The sequence below is a fragment of the Hemitrygon akajei genome, unplaced genomic scaffold (assembly GCF_048418815.1).
Source record: "Hemitrygon akajei unplaced genomic scaffold, sHemAka1.3 Scf000133, whole genome shotgun sequence".
Classification (NCBI taxonomy): Eukaryota; Metazoa; Chordata; class Chondrichthyes; order Myliobatiformes; family Dasyatidae; genus Hemitrygon; species Hemitrygon akajei.
Window position 1 is genome coordinate 97,203 of NW_027332019.1, and position 16,995 is coordinate 114,197.

General features: G+C 46.8%; 1 long non-coding RNA gene across 1 annotated transcript; it reads left to right on the forward strand.

The window, feature by feature from the left end:
• Window positions 1–1,557: 1,557 nt before the first annotated feature.
• On the forward strand, window positions 1,558–2,936 carry LOC140723756 (uncharacterized). Its single transcript, XR_012097961.1, has 2 exons — window positions 1,558–1,902; window positions 2,632–2,936. It is a non-coding gene; the product is annotated as an uncharacterized lncRNA (long non-coding RNA).
• The last annotated feature ends 14,059 nt before the right edge of the window (window positions 2,937–16,995 follow it).

A 16,995-nucleotide genomic window follows, 5' to 3' on the forward strand; every position in this document is an offset into this window, starting at 1 on the left:
AGGGACCCGATAGTTCCAGTGGTGTCCCTGTAATCTGGAATGTGTCAGTCGGCAGCATTCCTGTACGACAGGGGTTCCCAACATTTTTATGCCAAGGACCAATACCAGTAACCGTGGACCCCAGGTTGGGAACTCCTGCTCTCCGGACATCTCGATGTGATGGCAGGCCAACAAGTTTCGAGCGTCTTTCCCCGAGTTGATGATCTTCCAGCAACACTCGCTGTCCGTTTTCCTGCGCGTCCTGGGAACAGCCCGAGGATCAGTGAGCCTTCTGTCACGCAGCTGCTGTGGCACAGGCCCTTGCATCTTTCTCCACAGATCTTCGCCAGTCCAAAGTCCGCAAAGAGGCGAGTGACCGTCTCGTCTCCACTGCAGTAATCTCGGGGCAGCGCGCTGTGGGAGTGATCTCCGGGCATGCAGCAAGGATCAGACTGGGAGGGGCCCTCTCGTCTCCACTGCAGTAATCTCGGGGCAGCGCGCTGTGGGAGTGATCTCCGGGCATGCAGCAAGGATCAGACTGGGAGGGACCGTCTCGCCGCCAGACAGGTGAGGTCTTGCTGCCTGTTGATGAGATCTGGTGATGAGGCATTCTGCCAGATGGTCTGGACTGTCTGATCAGGGAACCACTCCACTGTGTCCATCCAGTCCTTCTCCTGCAGTAACTGCAGGACATTCTGTGCTGACCACTGCCTGGTGTTCTTGTGGTCAAAGCTGCTGGTCTGAAAGAACTGTCACCAATTTCATTAACACAAGGTTCACATGGTGAAGCTTCCTGATTGAGACAGACACAGTCTCACAGGGTATTTACAGGGTAGGGGCAGGAATGATGTTTCTCCTGGCTGGGCAGTGGAACCAGGGATCACAGACTCAAAATCCGAGATCACCTCAGCAGGACTGAGATGAGGAGAAATTTCCCCACCCACAGTGCAGTGAATATTTGGAGTTTCCTCCTGAGGTTTTCTAAATTAAACGGACATATTTAGGGGCTCGGCGATGTTCGGAACGTTGCAGGAAAGTGGCGCTGAGGTCAAAGATCAGCCATGTTCTGAGTGAGGGGCAGAACAGCGCAACGGGCCGAATGACAACGCCTGCTCCTGTTTCTTATTTTCTAAATCACGAGTTGACCTTTGCGCCTTGTTCTCCCTTGGCCTATATCCTGTCGGATTGCACAGGGGAGCGGTGAGAGCTCCGGAGATCCATCAGCAGCCGCTGCGGTTATTTCATGTTCTTGTTATTTATCCTGTTTCTCCATATTTGCATTTGCACAGTTTGTTACCTTCAGCACTCTGGCTGATCTTTCACTGCCTGCTTCTGTTATGGTTGCTATTCTATATCTTTTCTAAGTATGTCCGCAGGAAAATGCTTCTCGGGGTTGTATGTGGTGACTTATCTTTGAAATTTGAGTTTTGGCGATTTTCCTTTAATTCTGAGAACAAACTGTGACTGACATCTCCAGCTCCCAACAGCAGCCCGTCCTCACACACTCACAGCCAATCAGCGACCAGCGCTGGGAGAAGGGTGCTCCCATTGGCTGAGGGGTGTCAGTGGGCGGGATGCTGAGCGCCCGGCCGGGCCGGGGTTTGGAACCGGGTCCGAGTCAGGCCGGAGACCGGGAGCTGCGCCTCGGGTTTCGGCTGCACCACCGGCGGGTCGTGAATCCTTTCGAAGGCAGAGCTGAAGAGACCGGCGGAGATTCCGTGAAATGTTTCAGCTACACGGAGGGCGCCCGGCCTTTCCCCGCCGAGGATCGGGGCCTGTTGTCTGGAGTTGTCTCCCAGACCCGTCCCTTCCTGCTGCGAGACGGGAGCTGCCCCGCAGCGGCTGCCGGTGGATCTCCGGAGCTCTCACCGCTCCCCTGTGCAATCCGAACGGCTGAAAACCAAGGGAGAACAAGGCGCAAAGGTAAACTCGTGCTTTAGAAAATAAGTAACAGGAGCATGCCTGGCCACTCGGCCCGTTGCGCCTATTCCACCCTTTCCTCAGAATAGTCCTTTCATTTTAAATCTTTTATTGATTTTAAACAAACATAAATGAAACATGAATATAAAGAGCTTGCGAGTACATAATTAATAGGTTGAGGTATAAATACAAATAGATGATAATAACCTCCCAAACTCATAGTGGTTACAAAAAATGGAGAAAATAAGAAACCCTCCCCCCCCAAAAAATGAAAAAATCCTGACTGACATGGGCCATTGCATTATATCAATTATAGACAGTAGCGTCAATAACTCTGCACCTCCATCCAAATAATTAAGGATAATAAAAGTAAGGTTTAGGAAAAGTCAGTTTAGCTTATATGAAAATGTTGAATAAATGGTCTGCAAGTTTCTTCATAATTAACTGAAGGGTCAAAGACAACACTTGTAATTTTTTCTAAACTCGAACAAGAAATAGTTTGAGAAAACCACTGAAATATATTTGGAGGATTAATTTCTTTCCAATTCAATAGGATAGATCTTCTCGCCATTAATGTAACAAATGCAATCATCCGCCGGGCTGCGGGGGGATAAACGACTATTATCCACCATTGGTAAACCGAAAATTGCAGTAATAGGATGCGGTTGCAATTGGATTTTCAGAACTGTTGAAGTAATACCAAAAACATCTTTCCAATAATTTTCCAAACAGGGGCAAGACCAGAACATGTGGGTCAATGAAGCGACTTCAGAATGACATCTGTCACTGGTTGGATTAACATAAGAATAAAATCGAGCGAGTTTATCGTTGGACATGTGAGCCCTATGAACAACCTTAAATTGTATTAGGCATGTTTAGCACAAATAGAAGAAGAATTGACTAATTGTAAAATTTTCTCCCACTGCTCTGTGGGTATAAGACAGTGAAGTTCTTTTTCTCATTCCTTCTTAATTATTTCTGATACACCTAGCTGTATTTTCATGATCATATGATAAATGATGGCTACTTAACCCTTCTGGCAAGGATTCAGAGATAGAATTTTTTCCGTAATGTCCATTGGACATAATTTCAGAAAATACTAACATTCAAGAAATTTCTAACTTGCAAGTATCAATTATTCAAGCCAAAGAAGTTACGAAATTGAAACCATATTCTTAATGTATGTTTAACTATAGGATTAGGTATTTGTTTATTCGGTTTAGATAAAGCAAAAGGAAGCGAAGATCCTAAAATAGAAAACAATGAGAAGTCTTGTACAGATTTACACTCCAAATTTACCCATTGTGGGCAAGGTACTATGACCGATTCTTGTGTCCAAAATATTAAATATTGAATATTAACTGCCCAACTGTAAAATCTCAGGTTTGGCAAAGCAAATCCACCTTCCTTCTTAGGCTTCTGTAAATATTTTTTACTTAATCTAGGATTTTTATTCTGCCACACATACGAGGATATTTTGGAGTCAATAATATCAAAAAAAGATTTAGGAATAAAAATTGGTAATGTTTGGAATAAATATAAAAATGTGGGTAATACTATCATCTTGATAGTATTAATTCGACCAACCAATGACAGAGATAATGGGGACCACCTGTTAACAAGTTGCTTGATTTGTTCAATTAAAGGTAAAAAATTAAATTTAAATAAACCCTGATGTTTCTTGGTAATTTTAATACCCAAATAAGTAAAATGATCTGTGACAACTTTAAATGGTAAGTGTTTATAAATTTGAACTTGCATATTTAATGGAAATAATTCACTCTTATTAAAATTCAGTTTGTAGCCAGAAAAGCTACTAAACTGAGCAAGCAAGGATGAAATAGCAGGAATAGATCTCTCAGGGTCAGATATGTATAGTAACAAATCATCAGCATATAATGATAACTTATGTCCCTTACCCACGAGTAATACCAAAAATATTAGGTGATTCACGAATGGCAACGGCTAAAGGTGCCAAAGCAATGCCAAATAATAGAGGACTTAAAGGACAGCCTTGCCTCGTACCACGGGATAACTGAAAAAAAGGAGATCTTTGATTATTGGTATGAACCGAAGCCAAAGGTTTATAATACATTAATTTAACCGTGATATAAATTTTAAGCTAAAATTAAAATTCTGCAACGTATTAAATAAATATAGTCATTCAAATCTATTGAACGCTTTTTCAGCATCTAAGGAAATGACATTCTGGTATTTTAGATGAAGAAGTATAAATTATATTAATTAATTTTCTAATGTTAAAAGATGAATAACAGGTTTTAATAAATCCGGTCTGATCTTCAGAGATAATTTGCGGTAATACATTTTCTAATCTAGTGGCCAAAATTTTGGTAAAAATCTTAGAATCCGTATTCAGCAAGGATATTGGCCGATAGGATGCACATTCAGTGGGGTCTTTATCTTTTTTTATGAACTGGAGAAATAGAGGCGTCATAAAAAGATTGTGGTTATTTACCTACAGTTAACGCATCTTTAAAAATTTTACAAAGCCAAGGAGCGAGTATAAAAGAAAAGGATTTAAAATTCAGCAGTATAACCGTCCGGACCAGGGGCTTTACCTGAATTCATTGAAAAAGGGAGTGGCTTCCCCTTTCCAGACCCTGCCCGTGGACTTGTGCCACTCCTCAGGGTTATATATGGAACCTCTCGGACAGGGACAGGGAGTGGGTTCCCCTTTCCAGACCCTGCCCAGGGACTTGTGCCACTCCTCAGGGTTATATATGGAACCTCTCGGGCAGGGACAGGGAGTGGGTTCCCCTTTCCAGACTCTGTCCGGGGACTTGTGCCACTCCTCAGGGTTATATATGGAACCTCTTGGACAGGGACAGGAAGTGGGTTCCCCTTTCCAGACCCTGCCCGGGGAAGTGCCACTCCTCAGGGTTATATATAGAACCTCTCGCACAGGGACAGGGAGTGGGTTCCCCTTTCCAGACCCTGCCCGGGGACTTGTGCCACTCCTCAGGGTTATATATAGAACCTCTCGGACAGGGACAGGGAGTGGGTTCCCCTTTCCAGACCCTGCCCGGGGACTTGTGCCACTCCTCAGGGTTATATATGGAATCTCTCAGACAGGGACAGGGAGTGGGTTCCCCTTTCCAGACCCTGCCTGGGGAAGTGCCACTCCTCAGGGTTATATATGCAACCTCTCGGGCAGGGACAGGGAGTGGGTTCCCCTTTCCAGATCCTGCCCGGTGACTTGTGCCACTCCTCAGGGTTATATATGGAACTTCTCGGACAGGGACAGGGAGTGGGTTCCCCTTTCCAGACCCTGCCCGGGGACTTGTGCCACTCCTCAGGGTTATATATGGAACTTCTCGGACAGGGACAGGGAGTGGGATCCCCTTTCCAGACACTGCCCGGGGACTTGTACCACACCTCAGGGTTATATATAGAACCTCTCGGACCGGGACAGGGAGTGGGATCCCCTTTCCAGACCCTGCCCGGGTACTTGTGCCACTCCTCAGGGTTATATATAGAACCTCTCGGACAGGGACAGGGAGTGGGATCCCCTTTCCAGACCCTGCCCGGGGACTTGTGCCACTCCTCAGGGTTATATATGGAACCTCTCGGACAGGGACAGGGAGTGGGTTCCCCTTTCCAGACCCTGCCCGGGGACTTGTGCCACTCCTCAGGGTTATATATAGAACATCTTGGACAGGGACAGGGAGTGGGTTCCCCTTTCCAGACCCTGCCCGGGGTCTTGTGCCACTCCTCAGGGTTATATATAGAACCTCTCGGACAGGGACAGGGAGTGGGATCCCCTTTCCAGACCCTGCCCGGGTACTTGTGCCACTCCTCAGGGTTATAACTGGAACGTCTCGGACAGGGACAGGGAGTGGGTTCCCCTTTCCAGACCCTGCCCTGGGAAGTGCCACTCCTCAGGGTTATATATGGAACCTCTCGGGCAGGGACAGGGAGTGGGTTCCCGTTTCCAGACCCTGCCCGGTGACTTGTGCCACTCCTCAGGTTTATATATGGAACTTCTCGGACAGGGACAGGGAGTGGGTTCCCCTTTCCAGACCCTGCCCGGGGAAGTGCCACTCCTCAGGGTTATATCTGGAACCTCTCGGACAGGGACAGGGAGTGGGTTCCCCTTTCCAGACCCTGCCTGGGGAAGTTCCACTCCTCAGGGTTATATATGCAACCTCTCGGGCAGGGACAGGGAGTGGGTTCCCCTTTCCAGACCCTGCCCGGGGAAGTGCCACTCCTCAGGGTTATATCTGGAACCTCTCGGACAGGGACAGGTAGTGGGTTCCCCTTTCCAGACCCTGCCTGGGGAAGTGCCACTCCTCAGGGTTATATATGCAACCTCTCGGGCAGGGACATGGAGTGGGTTCCCCTTTCCAGACCCTGCCCGTTGACTTGTGCCACTCCTCAGGTTTATATATGGAACTTCTCGGGCAGGGACAGGGAGTGGGTTCCCCTTTCCAGACCCTGCCCGGGGACTTGCCTGCACTCCTCAGGTTTAGAAATGGAACCTCTCGGACAGGGACAGGGGGTGGGTTCCCCTTTCCAGACCCTGCCCGGGGACTTGTGCCACTCCTCAGGGTTATATATGGAACCTCTCGGACAGGGACAGGGAGTGGGTTCCCCTTTCCCAGGCAGACGCCCGAAGGTGACCGGGAGCCACCAGAGGGGCTGATGTAATACAAGCCATGGCACGGTGGGTCACTGAGGTAAGGGAACCCATTTGAATGACAGCCCGACTGCACGTGGATTTTGTTGAATTTACCCGATAACTACAGAAAAAATGAGAATCCCTTGCGTAATTTATAGCTCATTTTAAGGATACGTGAGAGTCCAATGCCGGCAAACCCCTGGACAGATCAGTATGTCCAGCTGGCAGTGCAGACTTTTCTAAACTGTCTCAGACACAAGCCTGCCCACTCCTTTAAGTTAACTAATCTCAATTCGCTGTGTCAGACCTGGCCTCGGGTGACATAAATTCTGATGAATAGGGAGTGCAATTGACTCTTTAAAGGGACTGGGGAAAAACGAGAGTGTGCACAGAGAACCGGTAGTGAGGAGATGGAGTTCGGGACCCGACGAAGAACCCAGAACGGGTGCAGGATCGTGCGGACGGTGCAGATGAAGGGGACACTTGGCTAAGGACAGAAACGGGGTTTGTAGAAAGAGGGGACATTGGGCCAGAGATTGTCGCACTGCAATCACAGACAAGAATAATAAGGGGCAGGGAGAGAGCCTGGACCACATTAATACTCGACAGATTACCACATTTACTCTCCACAATCCCTTTGGTCCCGGATAGGGCAGGCCAGAGGGGACGGATCACAGCGATAGTCGACAGAGTACCACATTTACTCTCCACAATCCCTTTGGTCCCGGATAGGGCAGGCCAGAGGGGACGGATCACAGTCATACTGGACAGAGTACCACATTAACTCTCCACAATCCCTTTGGTCCTGGATAGGGCAGGCCAGACGCGACAGATCACAGTAATAATTGACAGAGTACCACATTTACTCTCCACAATCCCTTTGGTCCCGGATAGGGCAGGCCAGAGGGGACGGATCACAGTCATACTCGACAGAGTACCACATTTACTCTCCACAATCCCTTTGGTCCCGGATAGGGCAGGCCAGAGGGGACGGATCACAGTGAGACTCGACATAGTACCACATTTACTCTCCACAATTCCTTTGGTCCCGGATAGGGCAGGCCAGAGGGGACGGATCACAGTGAGACTCGACAGAGTACCACATTTACTCTCCACAATCCCTTTGGTCCCGGATAGGGCAGGCCAGAGGCGACGGATCACAGTAATAATCGTCAGAGTTCCACATTTACTCTCCACAATCCCTTTGGTCCTGGATAGGGCAGGCCAGAGGGGACGGATCACAGTCATACTCGACAGAGTACCACATTTACTCTCCACAATCCCTTTGGTCCCAGATAGGGCAGGCCAGAGGGGACGGATCACAGTGAGACTCGACAGAGTACCACATTTACTCTCCACAGTCCCTTTGGTCCCGTGTACGGCAGGCCAGAGGGGACGGATGAGAGTGATACTCGAAAGAGTACCACATTTACTCTCCACAATCCCTTTGGTCCCGGATAGGGCAGGGCAGAGGGGACGGATCACAGTAATACTCGACCGAGTACCACATTTACTCTCCACAATCCCTTTGGTCCCGGATAGGGCAGCGCAGAGGGGACGGATCACAGTGATACTCGACAGAGTACCACACTTAATCTCCACAATCCCTTTGGTCCCGGATAGGACAGGCCAGAGGGGACGGATCACTGCGATACTCGACTGACTACCACATTTACTCTCCACAATCCCTTTGGTCCTGGATAGGGCAGGCCAGAGGGGACGGATCACAGTGATACTCAACAGTGTACCACATTTACTCTCTACAATCCCTTTGGTCCCGGATAGGGCAGGCCAGAGGGGACGGATCACAGTGATACTCGACAGAGTACCACATTTATTCTCCACAATCCCTTTGGTCCCGGATAGGTCAGGCCAGAGGGGATGGTGATACAGGCAGCTGTGATCAGGCTCAACACACAGGCAGGCTCTTTTCTCACTGCTGTAATCAGGTTGAAGGTACAAGAGCCTCAGGACTCACCGCACCAGGGTCAGGAACAGTTACTACCCCTCAGCCATCAGGCTGTGGAACAACACAGGATAACTGCACTCACTTGCTGACCATAGAGATGCTCCCACAACAATTCATCGTACTGGGACTGTCTCAAAATGAGTGAAATAAGAGGTGGTTTGACTGAGACAGATCACATTCCTGTCTCAGAATTAGAGAAATACAATCTCACAGGATATTTACAGCGGAAGGGCTGGAATGATGTTTCCCATAATGTGTGGAACCAGCGGTCACGGACTCAAAATCCGAGGACAACTCAGCAGGACTGAGATGAGGAGAAATTTCCTCACCCAGAGTGCAGTGAATCATTGCAATTATCTCCACAAGGTTTCTAAATTGAATAGACATATCCTGGGGCTCAGCGGTGATGGGAATTTGCAGGAAAGTGGTGCTGAGGTCAAAAGTCAAGCATGTTCTGAGTGAAGGGCAAAGAGGTGCAAGGGGCCGAATCGCCACGCCTTCTCTATTTCTTATCTTCTGAAACACGAGTTTACCTTTGCGCCTCACTGTTTCTTGGCCTGTCAGATTGAACAGGGAGCGCTGAGTGCACCGGACATCTATCGGCAGCTGCTGCGGTTATTTCATGTTCTCGTTGTTTATTTGCATTGGCGAAGTTTGTTGTCTTCTGCACTCTGGTTGATCTTTCAGTGATCCAGATATAGTTACCATTCTGTAGCTTTGCTCTGTATGTTTGTAGGAGTTGTATGTGGCGACTTATACGTACTCTGTTAGTTTTTGGAATAGTCGCTTGGGGAATCTGATGTGGAGGCTTATTTAAAATTATACTTAGATATTATCCAACCAATGTTTATTTGACAAAGGTTAATTCTGATATTGAAACTAACTGTTCTTTTTGTGGTTTATATCCAGAGGATTTATTTCATCTGTTTTGGGATTGTGAATATGTTAAAACATTTTGGGTTGTTGTTTGTCAATTTGTAGATCAATATATTAATGTGGATTTTACTTTTTGTTTTGAAAATGTCTTATTTGGGTTTACTAATAACACCAAATCTCACAGGGATCATTTCTTTATCATAAATCTTTTGTTAATTTACAGTTAATTTTATATCCATAAATGCAATCACAGCAATAAGAAACCTTCATTTATATTTTTTACATCAGACTTCAAACTATACGTTTATCCTCTGAAAACTTCCCATAACCAGAAAGCTGTAAAGACTGTACAAATCTGTCAACGTTTTGTGTTATCTCTGTAAATGTTCCTGTTTTGTGACTCCTCTTAGATACAGTTCCTTCTGTCCAACAGTATTTAGAGTGGATTTCCTTGTTTATTTGTATATTTAAAGTTAATAGTTATATATTTGTTGCTGCTTTTGTGTGATTCCCTGGCTTTGTTCGCATATGCTTAGTGTTTCTGTTTTTGATTGTGCTTAATAAAAATTAAAAAAATAATAAAAAACACTTTGAACTTTGAGCCTCGGGGAACTTGCTTTGATTCTGAGAACAAACAGTGACTGACATCTCCGGCTCCCGGCAGTAGCCCGCCCTCGGATACAATCACAGCCAATCAGAGAACACCACTGAGAGACTCTTGCCTCCATTGGCTGAGGAGTGTCAGTGGGCGGGACGCTGGGCGGACCGAAGTTTGGAATCGGGAACGAGCGGACCCGGTGAGAAACCCGAGATTGGGAGCAGCTCCCCGGGTAAAGGCTGCAACAGCGGCCGGAGTTTTGAATCCTTCCGATGGCGGAGGTGAAGATTCAGGCAGAGATTCCGTGAGATGTTTCAGCCACACAGGGGGTTCCCGGTCTTTCCCCGCCGTGGATCGGGGCCTATTGTCCGGAGTTTCCTCCCAGACCTGTCTCCTGCTGCTGGGATACGGGAGCTGGCCCGCAGCGGCTGCCGTTGGAACTCCGGTGCTGTGAGCGCTCCCCTGTGCAAAAGGTCAGGCTGAAGGTCAAGGGAGAACCAGGCGCAAAGGTAAACTCGGACTTTAGAAAATAATATACAGGAGCAGGCCATTCGGCTCTTTGTGTCTGTTCTGCCTTTCACTCAGAACATGCCTGATCTTTGACCTCATCGCCACTTTCGCGCAACGTTCCCAGTATCGCAGAGCCCCAAAACTTGTCCTTCAAATTTAGAAACCTTGTGGAGAAAATTCCAAAGATTCACTGCCCTCTGGGTGAGGAAATTTCTCCTCATCTCAGTCGTGCTGAGGTGAACTCGGATTTTGTGACCCCCATTCCTCACCACAGTCAGTCGACCTTTTATTTCTCTAATTTTGAGACAGGTCTGGTCAGTATAATCTCTCCGAGGACACTACCTCACCTCCTAAATCAATCTGGGAAATCTCTTCATTCCTTCATCCCACAGGCTGACTCCGGGAGGGAGACCAGACCTGTGCACAGTGTTCCATGTACGCTCTCACCAGGACCCCATATACCTTCAGAGGAGATCTTTATTCTTGTATTCAAACCTTCCTTCCCATTCAATGCTCTTCATTTAATATCGAACTCAAACAGTGAACAGACACAACACAGCCTCAGCCATGAATTTAAAGGGCAGGTGTTGCAACAGTTTGAGCTTCATACGGCCACGGAGCAAGCAGGGTGTCACAAAGGGAGGAATGTGGGAGTGTTGTATGTCTGAGCCCAGCTGTGTGTGTTTGTGTATCAGAATCAGGTTTAATGTCACTGGCAAATGTCATGAAAGTTGTTCCTTTGTGTCTGCAGTACATTGCAACACATAGTAATAAAAACTACAGGTTACAATTAGTATGTGTAAAATTATATTTAAAATGTAGTGCAAAAGGTTAAGGAAAATACTGAGGGGGTGTTCTTGACTTCATTGTCCATTCAGAAATCTGATAGTGGGAAAGAAGCTGTTCCTGCACTGGTGAGCGTGTCTCCCGGGAGCAATGGGAAGAAGGTATACCCTGGGTGATGCCACCTTTTTGTGGGAGTCCAGTGCCCATGACGGAGCTGGCTGAGTTTACAACTTTCTGCAGCATTTTCCGATCCTGTGCAGTGGCCTCTCCACACCAGGCAGTGATGCAACCAGTTAGAATGCTCTCCACAGTACATCTGTAGAAATTTGCAAGTGTCTTTAGTGACAGACCGATTCCCCTCAATCTCCGAATGAAATATAGCCGATGTTGTGCCTTCATTGTAACTGCATCAATATGTTGGGCCCAGGATAGTTCCTCAGAGATGTTGACAGGCAGGAAATGGAAACTGCTCACCCTTTTCACTTCTGATCCCACGATGAGGACTGGTGTGTGTTCCCTCGACTTCCCCCTTCCTGATTCCACAATCAATTCCTTTGTCTTAATGAAGTTGATGTGACACCACTCAACTTGCTGATCTATCTCACTCCTGTACTCCTCCTCGTCACCATCTGAAATTCCAGCAACAATAGTTGTGTCGTCAGCAAGTTTATAGATGAGCGGAGACACACAGACGTGGTGTAGAGAGAGTAGAGCAGTGGGCTGAGCACGCATCGTTGAGGTGTGCCAGTGTTGATTGTCAGCAAGGAGGAGATGTTATTTCTGATCCACACAGACTGGGGTCTCCTGGTGGGGATCCAGTTGCAGAAGGGGATCATATGCAGTGGCCAGTCCATACCAATATAACACCTTTCTCACTTTTCATTGCTTAAGGATGAGAACATTACATGATGAGCTGCAAAAAGGAGCTGCATTTACGAAAATTATGCAGCGTATTAATTAAAAATAAAGGATCTCGTGCTTTCCTGGCGAAGATGACCTTTAAACTCTTCTCGGGCTTCCAACTGGGTACAGCTGTCTATTTTAATCAACATGTCAATACCAATCTCTGCATCTTCATCAGGGATGATGCCTGGGCATGTCTAATCGGGGCGGCTGACGGTAATATATATACCACTGGACTAGACATGCCCAGGCATCATCCCCGATGAAGATGGCAGAGTTTGTAATGGAAACATCGGTTAATGTTGACACCTGTACCCAGCTGGAAGCAGAAGAATTTATTAGCCTGTTAATTAATTCATCATCATCGAAGTGAGTTCCTGTATCTTATTAGGGAAGTGATAGATTTTTCAGAATGCTGACTTTTTGCCTCACACTTCTTGCCATCATTCTCAGCTCTTTGTTTAGTTTGCTGAGAATTTGTATGTTGGTTTGTACTGTAAAATAAACTGATATTTTGAAATTAAGGTTATTTTTCACTCCTGGAAGAACTGTAAGGATCAGAAATTAAACAGAGTTTCCACAGGAGAATAAATCAGTCATGATGGGATGGCAGGCAGACTGGAAGGGCCGAATGTTCTAATTTTGCTCCTTTATCTCATGGCCCTTCGGTCTATCAACACATGCAGCCGCATTTGAGGCTCCACGACGATGGGAGACCATAAGGTGCAGGAGCAGGATTCGGCCATTCGGCTTGTGACAGGCAGCGCTCGATCAACACACTCCTTACACACACAAACATTGTCTTGTCATTCTGTTGTCATTCAGCTGACTGTACGCACTTCAATGTCTTCCCCATTATATTTAATAAAATGCTTTAAACCGGGTTGATACGCCCGGGTTGGCTTTGTGGTGCCTTTCCGAACATATACAGTGGAATATTCAATGTCTCTGGTAATGGGGATGTGTAAATGTGTATATGTTGTTTGTATACCGGAAACAGATAGATAATTATGTTTATTTTGTAAAAGGATTGTAACTACATTGTGGAGTGCATCATGGTCTAACTTAGGTGCAGTCTTCAATAAACTTTGTGGATAATTAAAGATGGTGTATCCTGGTGCCCAATAAATGGGGCTGGTCGCTCTTGCAAAAATGTGAGAGGCTACTTCAGACGTTTTTCCATTGCAGTGCCGAAGGGGAAGGTGAGGTGGGAACATTCACTCAGGGGGTGAGAGTGTGGAACGGGCTGCCAGCGCAAGTGGTGGATGCGGCTTCGGTTTCCACATTTCAGAGTGATCTGCACAGGTAATGAGGGCTGGGATTTGGGGAGCGACGCATCCGGTCAATGGCTCGAGGCTGCACGGTAGTTTGGCGTCTGATAGGTGGGATGAGTGGCCTGTTTTTGGTTCTATAATTCTATGTTCACGGTCAGAAGCGACTCTTTAACGGGGTGTCCCACATTTCTCTCCCTCACACTGCTTTGCCCAGGGTAAAGCGGGTAGGAATCAGTGACCACCATTCGGTGTGATTCGGTGATTTTTATTTGTTTGTATAAAATTTGTGTTTTTGTCATTTAAATATGGCTCGTGGTTCCTACATCATGATAGTAGGATGTCTGCTGATGATCAGTCCTCCCCCCTCAGTGTGGCCAGTCTCACAGATAACAACAATCGAGCTCATCATTCCAGAAGCTTCTGCCCACTGCGTCACTATACGGACATGGCCCCGGAAGAACCCTGAGGATCAGAAATCAAACAGAATGTGCACAGAAGAAGAAATCAGTCATGGTGGGATGGCAGGCAGACTCGATGGGCCTAATGTTCCCATTGTGATCCTTTCTATCACGGCCTTTCGCTCTATCAACTTGTGCAGCTGCTTTGAGGGAATCCTCCAACGTCTTCACATTCAGAAGTGTTGGAATCTGCCGAGGGAGATGGAGGGTTAATGTAGAACTGGCCCGTCTACGGTGAGGGATGTTTACATTCCAGCAGCCTTTCCCCGACCGCTTCAGGTTCAAGTTCCAGTTTGCCGTGATTCAGCCGTACTCCCGCATACTGGCTAAAACAAAACAATGCCCTGGGTAAATTTCCTACTCTCCCTCTCTAAAACCTATCAGGAGGAGACCAGTAATGACACAATATTCTCAGTGTCGTCTAACTAGACTTTTAGAGAGCTCAACAACACTCCATACGCATTCTTAAACACCCGACCGGCTTCATTGTAAGGATGTGATGATGTGGGCAGCGGGGAGAATATCCCTCTAGGTTTGTCAGCCTCCTCGTGGATACACCGTATCCCTTCACTATCCCAACTTTGAGATGGCCCACGACTTCATTATCCAGGTCCCCCAAGTGTCTTTATTGGGATCTTTCTCCTCATTAACCTCATTTTAATGTTTGAAGTTACCTGTATGTTCAGCTGGTGGGGTTATTACTGATGGACTGGGAGAGACAACACAGTGCCGCCCTGTCCGGAGGCTTTCTCAAGGGAATCTGCTGTTCCGCCCCTCAGACGGGCTCCGTTTAAAGTTGTGATTCTGTGCCTCACCCTCCCGGAGTGTTCTGCCCAACCCCAAACAGTGCTCGGCATTGTTTTACCAAACCTGTTTGTCTGCTTCGGCTGCAAGTCCTTACTGTTGCTAGGATACCGGACTGTGGGTTTGCATAGTCTGCTCGACATAGAAACACAGAAAACCTACAGCTCGATACAAGCGCTTCGGCCCACAAAGCTGTGCCGAATAAGTCCCTACCTTAGAACAACCTAGGCTTACCCATAGCGCTCTATTTTTCTAAGCTACATATACCCATCCAGGAGTCTCTTAAAATACCCTATTGTTTCCGTCTCCATCACTGCCGCCGGCAACCCATTCCAAGCACTCACCACAATCTGGGTAAACAAATTTACCCCTGACATCTCCTCTGTACCTACTTCCAAGCAGCTTAAAACTATGTCCTCTCGTGCTAGCCATTTCAGCCCTGGGGAAAAAGCCTCTGACTAACCCCACGATCAATGATTCTCATTATCTTGTTACCTACCCCGTAGCTGGGTGTCTAACCAGCAGAGAAAGAAGAATTCGTTGGAGTCTGGTGGTAACAAACTAAAGGTGTTTATTAATAAAAATAAGCAAAGACCATATCAATAATGCAAATATACATATAAAACAAGTTAGCAGTAACAAACCTAAAAGTGTAGGAATAATAATAATAATAATAAACAAGCTCTATCGATGTCTAGGGGTAAATAAATTGTCATAGAAAAGTATAAAGTTCAGTTCAGTTCATGAGTGCTGATGTAATTATGGTTGTTGTAATCGTTGGAGAGAGACAGAGAGAGAGCGAGCGAGATGTAACAGCTACAGTCAGGCAAACCTTCCTTTGCTTTCTTAATCCATCGTATCGGTGTGGTCATTCAGTTATGACCTCTCCGTCTTTCTGCTAGACCGTTCTTCTGTGGTGGACTCGTCACTCTGGCATGAGTGGACACACACACAAGTCCCCACCGGCCCTGCTGTAACACTGTGAGCTTTACTGACCGATCTCCTGGTTCGGTCTCCGAAGCCCCCACCTTTCTTGTGGGTTCCAACACTCAATCAGTGTCCACTGGCGGGTCTGGAGGGTGTCTCTCCAGACCTGTCTTTTATCCCTACGCACGGGGACTCAGCTATCCATCACTCCTGAATGACTCTGTCCACCAAATAAGGCCACTCCTTCAGTCCACTGAGGAATGTTTATGAGCAAACTATTGTCCTTGCAGCGAAACAGTAAATAATTCAAAAAGGAGTCACAATACGGTTAATCAGCAATTTCCCCCTCTCTCTTACCTGTCGCCGATGTTCTTGCTTGTTTTTCCATCTCTCTTTCTCATGGTCAGCATAGCAACAGTAATAGTTCGTGTTTCTCATGGGGGGGGATGATTAACTCTGTACCCCATTGTCCATCAGGTCTGTTCATCACCCATAACAATCTTGTACACCTCCATCAGGTCACCTCTCATCCTCTGTCGCTCCAAGGAGGAAAGGCCGTGTTCACTCAACCCTATTCTCATATGCAAAGCTCCCTTTTCATAAGGCATGCTCCCTTTTTAAAGGAAAACGAGAGAATCTGCAGATGCTGGAAGTCCAAGCGACACACACAAAATGCTGGAGGAACTCATCAGGCCAGGCAGCATCTATGGAAAAGAGTGCAGTTGATGTTTTGGGACTTCATTGGTGTATCAACTCCAGTAAAACATTCAGTAACAGAAAGAGAAACAAGGATTGTCGGAAGTCTATGAAATCACCATGCAAGGATGGCCAGTTCATAGGCAGCCCTATGTTTGCAGCGCTCTCAGAGAGATGAGACCAACTGTTGGTATGTCAAAGAAAGCTGATGTGCCTCGTGGTTCCCTCTAAACTGTGCACCAGGGTGTTAGAAACTCTGCAGGAAAGACAACTGGATACAGTGAAGATGAAGAGTCTCGTCTGGAGTTACGTGTGTTGGCCAGGAATGGGAGATAGATTGAAGACTTGGACAAAAGCTGTTTGGGATGCCACGAAGTTCAAAATGCACCCCTACAGGCTCCATTACGCTTGTGGGAATGGCCGTCTTCATTGTGGATAGATGTGCATATTGACTTTGCTGGGCTTTTCATGGATTCCGTGTTTCTGGCTGCTATGGATGCTCATTCAAAGTGGCAGAAGGTCATACCAGTGAACTCAATCACTCCGCTCTTCCTCCACTCTGACAACTGACTTCTCCACAAGTTGCTGATGGTGAACAAATTATGTGTGACAATGGACCAGAAGAGATGTCAGAAGAGTTTAGACTATTCATGCAG